We start from the raw sequence: 12,068 nt of genomic DNA on the forward strand, positions 1-12,068 counted from the left end.
AGACTGATCCCCACCAATAGAAAGAGAAATATATTAACTTTCTGAATTGCAGGATTACTCACTTGAGGAAATAAAAAATTTACCAATTCTCAGTAGTCTAAAAGAGCAGTGCATGTCCAAAATGTATCCAATTTAGTGATTTAACATAGAGATTGTCAAATATACTGTAAGTGTGCAATAAAGAGTGGCTTTTAAATTTTTTTCATTGTTTAAGGTGATTTAATATCTGGAGTAAGGAATTGTTAGTCAGTTGATGGATATATAGAAAGAAAACCTCACCTTTTCTTTTTTTTTTTTTTTTTACTATTTTATGGTATTGTACTATAAGCCTTGGAATTAGTTTTTAACTTAATTTAAAAAAAAAAAAAGGAAATCTGAATTATCCCAATATGGGAAACAATTAGGGCAAGCATCCCAGTTTCAAAAATGAGAAAACGAAAGCACGAAGAAGTGAGCTTACTTACTTCAGTCACTCACGTGGTCTTCGTGCAGCCTGTGAGAACAGTGAGGAGCTGTTCACCCAGCATTCCCACACGATGCCATTGCATTTCTGATCACACAGTCAGCAGAGTTTATACAAGGTAGGTGAACCTGGCAGCACACTTAAAAAATAGTATCACCATCCAAACAAGTGTGGCTGATGAGGCTTCAAGAGTTCAGCCTAGGAAAAGTCCAAATTTGGCCTAATTACTACTGACTGTATTTGAATGAAGACACTTACCTGATGGTATGTGATGTTCTGAGAAACAGGATAGAATGATGCAGTGAAAGAAGACAGCAATGTGTATTAGACATTACCACATCTAGAAAGCAGAAAACTACATGCAGTTTAGAAACATCAATTTTTTGTTCATGTATTAAATTAAAATATCTAAGTTATGCTGTCGCCTAGTGACATATAACTAATATCTTGGTAGAAAAAATGTTGACAAAGCTCAGTGTTACCTTACAGAAATAAAAATCAGTGTGTATAATCACTAATGTATTGTTCAAAGTGAAGGCAAATTAACAAAACACCTATTAGGAGGTAGTATTTTAGTAAGTTTAAAATGAATTCTAGCCATTTCCCAAGCAAGTCCTGGCTTACCATCTCTAGCAAATATGCCTTCATTCGTTACTAAATTTAAAAGTTGGTTTTAATCACATGTGAGGCACAGTAGGTAGTATAATAGATACAGATTTCTTGGACAGATTTGATTCCTAATATGTATTTATTCACTCAGTGATAACATGAGTTTATAGATCTGTATCTATACCCTTAAAATAAAAGAAAGCAAAATCTAGAGGAACACTCAAATGGATTGATTATATATGAATCCTAATAACTTGATCTGAGAAGTACATCGTTTGGCATATTAAAATTAAAAGTAAATTTAGAAAATTATAAATTGCTAATTTTACTTTAAGATATTTAAATTGTATGCAAATGGAGCTAAAAGCTGCCAAGTATAAAGAAGTGCAGTGTTCCCTAGAGCTACGGTTTATTCGAAGCCAGATAAAACTAGAAATGAAAAGAAACCTTTTTTTTCCTAATAACTATCACATGGTAGCCACCAACAGATGATTAATAAATTTATAAATACATACATGTATGAGCTTGAGTGACAAAAAATTTTATATTCTTGTTTAGTGTTTTTCAATCACACAGAAACTCATTTCCAGTCAAGAACACAGGCAAAGAAGAAAAATCCTAAAACTAATCAAATATAATATTGGCCCTAATATTATTTAATAGGTTTAATTTTCTGACTTATGTTTCACTCTCAACACTTTCTATTTCTCCTGAGCTTAATTACTGTGAAGGTTAATTTTAAAAATGCCCAAACTTAAGCTACATTTTTTAATTGTATCAGCAGGTAATTTATTACTTGATTAAAAAAGAAAAATTAACAGACCAAGATCAGTTCATTTTATACTCAGTAGCTGCGAGGGGAATCTAAATTAGACAAAATGTAAAATTATTTAAAATTTGTTACATAAAGACCCTATCACTTTGAATCACCAAATTCAATAATGGGGACAAAAAAACCCGAATATTTCTTAGTATGCTGTATTACTAATGCCACTCTAGTATTAATAGCTAAATTTAACAACAAAGCAAGTATCACTTTCGTCTCTTCCTTAGAATCTTGCTTCCAAGACACTCGGAATGGCATGACCAAAAAAAAGCCCATTAATGAAATTATCACTTGAGTGTCCTCTGTATGTCCAAATGCAGACAGATCTTTAAAAACTTGGTTCTTATCCGGATCATTTGTTAAGGAATGCCTGAGAGAAGAGAATACTCAGATTACATGCAGTGACATTCAGTCTGACTCTTCGTAAAATTCTGCAGTTAAAGGCAGAGGGCATTGTCATACAGCACCGTGGTCCTAAGATTCTGAATATTCTCTGCTCAACTTTCACTTTTCTGGAAAGTTTCTGAGTTTCAGTAATTCTCAATGTATGCACTTACTAAGGTGTATCAGTATATGCTTTTCTCCAGGATGCATTTATTTTCCATTTTTGTTGAAGACAACACCTATAATAAGAATTGCTTTTATACATTCCAGTTTTTACATCCATCTTATGAGGAACATCATTAAGAAATATCTTTAGGCCATGGTATTGACATCCTATGGGAACAGTATGTATGTACTTCAATGTGCTTTTATCGTATAATCATGCTTCTTTTACAGGCTCATAGAAACAAATACTTTGGCATTCACACTTCTGTTTAGGATCTCTCATATCGTGCAGTGGATATACTGTGAGAATCATTTGTCTTACTTCAACACTTCTAAAAATAGTTATTGGACTATTATCAAGTTTGTGGTTACTTCTTATATATATAACCATCAATAAATTAAGTGCTGTTAAGACACAGTCCTCTTAGTTGCTTCTTACTCTTTCACATTTTTATAAGTCTAAACCTCATGCAAAGTCTATAGTAAGTACACAGACTGCTCAGTAAAAGGCATTTTTGTTCCTGCCAGCATGAGAAGAGACAATACTGCTGTTGTAAGAACTGGGTTAATACTTTAATTGCTTTGCATGTGTCACCTTGTCTACCAACAAAACCATAAAGAGGAAAAGGCGGGTGAGAAAAGATAACATATATTTATGAAACCACTCGTAGATACTTTGCTGGTCACATTACCCTCTCTCAATACGCTGAATAAAATGATGTTAACCTCATGTTACAGATGAGGATAGGAAGTAATGTGACCAAAGTCACACAAAGTTAGAAGTGATTAAAAGAGCAAAAGCAGCACTGAGAGTAAGAGATGATCTGAATTAAGAATGCAGAAGTGGACTTGCTTTTTGTCTGTAACAACTTTCATTGCTTACACCAACGAAAAATTTGGCATCTGCAGGACACTATTCAATACGCAGTACTGTATTTGACAGGAGCTTTCATCCCGTGTGCCAGCTTAGACTGACTTGTGGTGCTGACCTTTATTGAGAAGGATTCTGAGGTTGTATCTTGGCACCACGAGGAAAAGAGTGCTCTGATCCATTGGCAACATCTCTCCAATATGAAGGGAGCAAAGGGATAGGGAAGAATCAGTCCAAGTCAGGTATTTGGAGAAGGGGGCACAAAGTCATCTAGGTTTTAGAAGCAGGCCTTACCATTTGTTGAGTTAAAAAGAAAAGTGTACCTAAACAACTATAATTGATAACATGGTATATACTGTTATTTTTTAAAAAGTATATAGGGGTTCCTGGGTGGCTCAGTCGGTCAAGCGTCCAACTTTGGCTTTGGTCATGATCTCACAGTTGGTGAGTTTGAGCCTGCTTCAGACTGTGTCTCCTTCTCTATCTGCCCCTCCCCCACTCACACTCTATTGTTCCCTCTCAAAAATAAATAAATGCTAAAAACAAAAAAATAATTTTTAAAGTATTATAGTCCTGATTCACAAGTTCTGCAGGACTCATGAGATGCTACTGGTAATCTATTCTGAGCCCAATATCTAAAGGTAAGAAGTAGAGTGTAACCATCAACCTAGATCAAAAGTCAACCTCAGCATTACTTCCTAAGCCTTCGTATACCTACATTAAGTCTTGTTCAAGTGCATATTTTTCAGGTGTGGGGTAGGTTTGAGTCTCTATACTGCTGATGAGCTGCCGGGCACTCCGGGTCTGCTGACCCATGAACCACACTGAGAAAATCAAGGGACTTAAAAAACCGCAGATGAAAAGGAGGCAATGAATCTTGCATTCTGTCATCTAAAAAGTGACCCCAAAAGATACATTTCTCTTTGTTTTGGCATTTGAGAACTGTACTATACCAGTTATCTGATAATATGGGAATAAAAATGAATTAAGCTATAAATAATTTTGTATCAATACTGAATAAGCTCCTGAAATTACTTGGTGGGTTTTTAAGTCTAGCCAGCAATATGTCAATAGTTTATTTAAAAATCCACAAATCAAACATCTCTTATTAGAAAAATAAGTATTTCTCCTCTTTTCTCTATTTTCTCCCATTACCCACCCTTTGACCTTAATATCTTTTTTTTAGATTTTTAATAGTTATATTGTCAAACTGGTTTCCATACAACACCCAGTGTTCTTCCCCATAAGTGCCCTCCTCCATCACCACCACCTCTTGTCCCCACTCCCCCTTCCCCTTCAACCCTCAGTTCATTTTCAGCATTCAATAGTCTTTCAAGTTTTGTGTCCCTCTCTCTCCCCAACTCTCTTTCCCTCTTCCCCTCCCCCTGATCCTCCATTAGGTTTCTCCTATTCTCCTGTTAGACCTATGAGTGCAAACATATGGTATCTGTCCTTCTCTGCCTGACTTATTTGGCTTAGCATGACACCCTCGAGGTCCATCCACTTTCCTACAAATGGCCACATTTCATTCTTTCTCATTGCCATGTAGTACTCCATTGTGTATATATACCACATCTTCTTGATCCACTCATCAGGTGATGGACATTTAGGCTCTTTCCATGATTTGGCTATTGTTGACAGTGCTGCTATGAACATTGGGGTACATGTGCTCCTATGCATCAGCACTTCTGTATCTCTTGGGTAAATCCCTAGCAGGGCTATTGCTGGGTCATAAGGGAATTCTATGGATCATTTTTTGAGGAACCTCCACACTGTTTTCCAGAGCAGCTGCACCAGTTTATACTGCCACCAACCGTGTAGGAGGGTGCCCATCTCTCCACACCCTCGCCAGCATCTAGAGTCTCTTGATTTGTTCATTTTAGTCACTCTGACTGATGTGAGGTGGTATCTCAGTGTGGTTTTGATTTATGTTTCCCTGATGATGAGTGATGCTGAGCATCGTTTCATGTGCCTGTAGGCCATCTGGATGTCCTCTTTGGAGAAGTGTCTGTTCATGTCTTCTGCCCATTTCTTCACTGGGTTATTTGTTTTGTGGGTGTGAAGTTTGGTGAGTTCCTTGTAGATTTTAGGTACTAGCCCTTTATCTGATATGTCATTTGCAACTATCTTTTTCCATTCTGTCGGTTGACCTTAATATCTTTATCTAGAATCTATTTGAAAGAACAAATGTAAGATTATCCTTAAAACTAATAATACCACATCTGGAGATATAAAATATACTGTTACATTTCTTCTTACCTCAAATTCTTACTGTTCATTGTAACTGCAAGAATCAAGGGAACTCATTATCATCCTGGATTCCACGACTAAAATTTACTTATCCCTTATTTCCTCATTTTCATCAGCTGTAAAACTGTGATTAACAAAACAGACCTTCACAGGATTCCTGAGATAAAATTCGGTTCGCCAGAAAAATTAGGAAACAGATCTCAATGTTCTTTGAGCAACAGTTTATGCAAAGACAAAGCAATAGTTACCAGTTATTTAGAAATAGCTAAGTTCTTTAACCTCTTTAATTTTGTTTCTTCATTTATAGAATGGAAATTGAAAGAATATATTACAGATTAAGAGATAATGCTTGTGAAAGCAAGCACTCAGTAAATGTGTCTCCCTTTCCCTAAATTTAAAAATGCCTTATTATTGCTCATGCACAGTTAAAGTCCTTTTTTTAAAGTAATCTCTATACAAAATGTGGAACTCGAACTCACAACCCCAAGATCAAGAGCTCCATAACTATAGTCTGCAATTACCACCAACTAAATCTTACATTCCCCTAAGCTGACAGCCAGAGAACATAGTATAGAAAAAACTGAGTCATCAAGTGGGCCCTTAGACAGAACTGGATGATAAATCAAGTTTTCTAGCCAATGGAATGAAGGGCTGCTTCTCTTCCTTCATGGGTCCTACTTTGTTTGAACCAAAGACTTAGGAGCATCATGGCACATGGCCACACCAAGGAAGGTATTTTACTGAGAATCTAAAGCAATTATGCTAAATATTCATCATTTTGGCATTTGTTTTCTTAACATTTAAAATGATACCAGCGGTATCTACCAAGAAAATTTGAATCACTGTGTCATTTTTTGTAGCATTTAACATACAAAAGTACTTTATTACCATAAACTCAATACTCAAATAGCGCACTTGTTCATTTTTTGCACTTATACCTTTTAGGTGCGACAAGCCATTCCATCTCCATACCAATTCAGAGGACAAGAGGCCTCATTTTACTTACCATTTGTGTAACAGTGCTGTAAAAATAATCTAGCTAGCAAATCATAACATTTACCCAGAGACATCACGGAGCTGTATCTCCAGTCAGAAACCTCAGAATATCATACCAAATTATCCTGAAAATCAAACAGCCCTTACTAGGTTTATTTTAAAACTATTTTAATTACTTTATTTTAGAGAGAGCGTGCAAGCAGGGGAGAGGGGCCGAGGGAATGGGAGAGAGAATCTTAAGCAGGCTCCATGCGGAGCGCAAAGCCTCACATGAGGCTCAATCTCAAGACCCTGGGATCCTGACCTGAGCCGAAATCAACAGTCAGACGCTCAACTGACTGAGCCAGGCAGGCACCCTCTCAAAAAGGTTTTATACAGACATGGTAAACACGACACAGGATTTACAGACTAATACATAATTTTTAGTTGTAATTAAATAAAATATTTCTTCACATGAGGCTATCAGTTCTTGATGTAATAATAAGGACAATTTTTTAAATATTTTGTGGTCAGCTCAAAGCTTATACTTTACAGGCACTAAATATGTTACAACATATTCTACAGTGTTTTTGTTTCCTAATATAGTAACAATCTTGAACTAAGAACAAGTTGTTTTCATAAAATCTTCCTGCTAAGTTTATTTTTCTTGGAAATCAGGATGTTTTCTCATAGAGAAAAAGAACTGTAGTGATATTTTGATTCCCACATTAGTACATAAACCTATAGAACATACTAGAGGCATAGCACTCATTCGCTTTTCAACTCCTGCTAACCACCACCGCAGCCTGAGTTTTCCTCATTGTGGCTCCAGACACCTTGAATGTGTTTATTTTATACAACATCAACACCTACCCAGATGTGATATGCTTGTGGATAAAGGAAGGTCCTCCTTGTGGCTACCAGCACGTAAAAAGTCTATCTATATGATAAAGAGACTAAGATAAGTGCTGTCAAAGGAATATATAATGTGAGCCTAACAGCCACACATAAAAGTGAAAAGAAACAGTAATTCTAATGTGGTCAATCTAATTACAGTCAACATGTTATCATTTTAACAATCAGTATAAAATTATTTTTAGAATGAGAAACTTACTGTTTTCTGTATTAAGTCTTCAAAATCCAGCATTTGTTTCAAACAGCACATCTCAATTCAGACTAGCCACATTTCACGTGCTCACCAGGCACACGTGGCTGAGAGGTGGCCGCCGTATTGGACAATAGAGGCTTTCATCAGTGCAGCAGTTAAGGCCCAGTCAGGGAAGAAACCTCAAGATTTGTGTTGCATTATGGAATAAGGAACTTAGTTAGGAAGTAGACCTGCATAACTGTGGGGAGAGCCGGGGAAGTAGAGGTCTAAAAAAGAGAATTGAAAATCAGAGAAAAATCTTCCTAAGACATTAGAAAAAAGAAGTATCTGGGAATTGCAGTAGCTGAGCCAATCCAGCCTTTAAAGTGGGCCAACGGAATGCAAACTGGTGCAGCCACTCTGGAAAACAGTGTGGAGGTTTCTCAAAAAATTATCAATAGAACTCCCCTATGACCCAGCAATAGCCCTGCTGGGTATTTACCCAAGGGATACAGAAGTGCTGATGCATAGGAGCACATGTACCCCAACGTTCATAGCAGCACTGTCAACAATAGCCAAATCATGGAAAGAGCCTAAATGTCCGCCAACTGATGAGTGGATCAAGATGTCGCTTATCTACACAATGGAGTATTACATGGCAATAGAAAGAATGAAATCCTGCCATTTGGAGAAACATGGATGAAACTGGAGGGTATTATGCTAAGTGAAATAAGTCAGAGAAAGACAAATACCATGTTTTCACTCATATGTGGATCTTGAGAAACTTAACAGAAGACCATGGGGGAAGGTAAAGAAAATAATTAGAAACAGAGAGGGAAGGAGGCAAGTCTTAAGAGACTCTCAAATACAGAGAACAAACTGAAAGTTGATGGGGTGGGGGGGGAGGAAAAAGTGGGTGATAAGCACTGAGGAGGGCATTTTGTTGGGATGGGCACTGGGTGATGCATGTAAGCCAATTTGACAATAATATTAAAAAAATAAAAGAAGATAAAATCAATGAGTGACTTTGGAAACCAGATTATAGATGGAACGGTTGATTAAATATATAGAGTATTTAAAAAATAAAGTGGGCCCACAAATTCCTGTGCAGTGATTTCTTTGAAGGAAAGGGGCTGAGCCTAAGCCCTTCCCGGTCCAAGGAGCAGCAGTCATGGCGCCCTGAAGGCAGATCAGCGGACGAGGGCAAACCGGAACCTGCTGGCACCAGCCTCCCAACGCCTCAAACCACAAAGATCTTCAGAGCGTCATGGCAGGTGTTTTGCTTCTACTTTTGAAATCTCATGAAAATTTCTCTTTTTGAGGCACTTGGGTAACTCAGTTAAGCTTCTGACTTTGGCTCAGGTCATGATCTCATAGGTCCAAAGTTCAAGCCTGAGTAGGGCTCCATGCTGACAGCTCAGAGCCTGGAGACTGCTTCAAATTCTATTCTCTTCTCTGTCTCTCAAAAATAAACATTTAAAAAAAATAAAATTTCTCTTTTGGTCAACTATACTTGGAACCATATAGGAAAGGAAATCCTGGGAAAGGTACATGAACTTTGCTAAACAGGCATAGTAACCACTAAAGCAGAAACATGCAGAAAAGAGACTTGGGGCACCATAGTTGCAGCTTAGCCAAGCTGAGATGGGGAAAAGCACCACAGTGAACTTGGTCTAACTGATGACAGAGCCCTCTCTAGACTGAAAATCACCTGCTCACCAAACATTCATCTGGGTGATTCTACATAGCAGGAGAAACTAACATCTATTCAGTGATAAATACATGCCAGCTACTATCCAGGTGTCTTGCAACAACCCTAGAAGACTTCGGTTACCACATCCATTTTATAGAAAACTAGAGCTAAAAGAGGTTAAGCAACTTTTCTAAAGTCACACAGCTACCAAGTGGAACAGCGAAAAGCCAAACCAGCCAGGACTATTTCTTGAGGCTGTATTCTTTTCACTACAGCTAAGAAGTCTAACTCCTAATGTAGGGACTTTAATAGTAACAAAATGAAACAATTCAGAGGCATCCCTCCTCAGTGAAATTTTTAGAGGTTCAGCTTTTTGTAGCATGTCAAGATACCTTTTCCAATGGTGAGTGGTACTAGAACAAGAGAAGGTTCCATGCAAACCACACGGCCATGCAAACTGCTCTGCCCTTTGAGCTGCATGATCCAGCACATCCAAAGGTGTTGGGTCGCTAGGAGACGGGAATGCTATCTGAAACTTCTGGCAAGCTTAACTAGGTAAATCCAAGAACAGACCCTTAGGATGTTGGATTAAGACTACACCATCACCTGTGGATAACTGTTCTCCTTTTGAGAAACACCTTTTGGGCCTTATTAGAGACTGAGCAGGTAAGCACCGTTCACTAAGTTGCCATGATACCTGAGCTACCCATTAGGAGCCGCGTGTCTGATCCACCACCAAGCCATAATGCTAGGTCTGCACTGCAGTATTTCATTGTCAAATCGAAGTGGTATATATAAAATCAGGCTTGAGGAAGCCCCGAAGGCCCACATGACTCGCCTGAGGAAATAGCTCAAATGTCCATGGTCGCTATTCCTGTTATATCATCTCTACCCTCTCAGCCCCTAACTGTATCTTCCTGTCTAAGACCAGATGACTGAGGAAGGACAGACTCTGGGCTGATTCACAAAGGGTCCTGTGTGATTTGCACGTGCCATCCAAAGGTGGACAGCTAAGACTCCATAGCCTTAGTTTGGTCATCCCTGAAAGGCAATAGCAAAGAGAAATCCTCCAAGGGTGCTGAACTTCAAGCAGTGCACTAGGCTGTTCATTTTTTTCCTGTAAGAAGGTACAAGTCTATACTGATTAATTGGCTATGATATGACCTTGTTTATATAAACGTTACCAAATATTTTTATCTCTGCCTTATCCTATTATCATCTAATGTAAGATGTGTTCATAATAGCTAACTTTATATCACAAGATGCACTGATGATAATTAATCTCCATATTTAAATTACAAAAAAGTGGGGCGCCTGGTTGGCTCAGTCAGTTAAGCGTCCGACTTCAGGTCATGATCTCACGATTCCTGGGTTCGAGCCCTGCCTCGGGCTCTGTGCTGACCTCTAGCTCAGAGAGCCTGGAGCCTGCTTTGGATTCTGTGTCTCTTTCTCTCTCTGCCCCTCCCCGGTTCATGCTCCGTCTCTGTCTCTCAAAAATAAATTAAAAATGAAAAAAAAAATTAAATTACAAAGGAGTGCAGTGACATCCCCCAAGGACTTTCTATCCTGTTCTGGAAAGAGCTGCCATGTCTGCAGTCGTATATGAAATCACTGTATCATGGTAAGCAGTATGGTTTAATGAGATGGTTTACCAAAGTGACAAGGGGCCAGCTGTGATGGCTTGTGAGGCATCAGCATGACTAGGCCAGATTAAAGTCCCCCAAACTCTCTTTCTCCTATGCCCAGTTAGCCTGGTAAAGGGCTATACATGCCTTTAGGGGAAGACTGGGAGAAAGGTTAACAGTATGTATTTTTGGCAGTGTGGCAGGGTCTAGGGGTCTGGGCCTATAACCAGCTCAAATTTGGAATTTATAGAAGGCATTGACTGTGTTGGTAATTTAAGTCAGACTTCTGTTCAGTAGACCTAGGACACCTCTGCTTATACAGCTCAATTGAGAATTGGATAGACTGGCCATCTATTTCTGTTCTGGAGACATTGTGATAACTGGCCAACCCCTTAAGTCTCTGTAAGTCAGACGAGTCTGATTACCGTTTTGACTCCACTGTTCACTATGCTAACGGTGCCCACCCTGTCTCTGGAAAGTAAGTGCCACCATGTGGCCCATGACATCCCAGGGTCCCAGTGCCTCCACTGTGGAGTGATCCTAAATTAATGGCAGTGGTTTCCTCTGCTATTACTCACCTACCAAGAAGAGAGACAACAGAATTTCTTAAGGAGGCAGAGACCCCACCCGCCCCCACGATTTTTTTTCACAGCTGTTGTAAGAGGTGTGTCTTTCCATGGTTGGAGAGCATGTCTTTCAGAATAAATATACTGCAAAATTACAATCTCCTTAAGCCTTTGGATACCTTCCCCTACAACATAATAAGGCATTTTGACTTCATTTAATGTAGGTCACACTTTGGGTCCAGACAGCTGGCCAACCGATGAACCATTGAGAGGCCTTCCTAACTCTTTCAGCTAAAACACTGAGTCCAGAATTCCTGATTAAGGAGCCTCCACCAGTAAAGTGAGCAGTATCTAACTTTGTATCCCTTCCACCTCGATGGCACACATCCTTACGTACACCCTCTACATCACACCTCTTCTGGAGTCACAACTAGCACCTCATCTTTTGAGAGTTGCTGTTATTTGAATCTAGTTGTAGAGCTAGAAACAAAAGGGTTTCTACAACTAGACCTTGGGTTGTAGGTTCCGAGGATGGTCAGGAGTGCCTTGTAGGC

General features: G+C 38.8%; 1 protein-coding gene across 1 annotated transcript in view; it reads left to right on the forward strand.

Moving 5' to 3' along the window:
- The window catches only part of RNF180 (ring finger protein 180), a 216,940-nt gene that overhangs the window by 170,592 nt on the left and 34,280 nt on the right, over positions 1-12,068 (forward strand). The window lies entirely within an intron of this gene.

Source organism: Suricata suricatta, chromosome 6, assembly GCF_006229205.1.
Source record: "Suricata suricatta isolate VVHF042 chromosome 6, meerkat_22Aug2017_6uvM2_HiC, whole genome shotgun sequence".
In the NCBI taxonomy this organism is placed as follows: Eukaryota; Metazoa; Chordata; class Mammalia; order Carnivora; family Herpestidae; genus Suricata; species Suricata suricatta.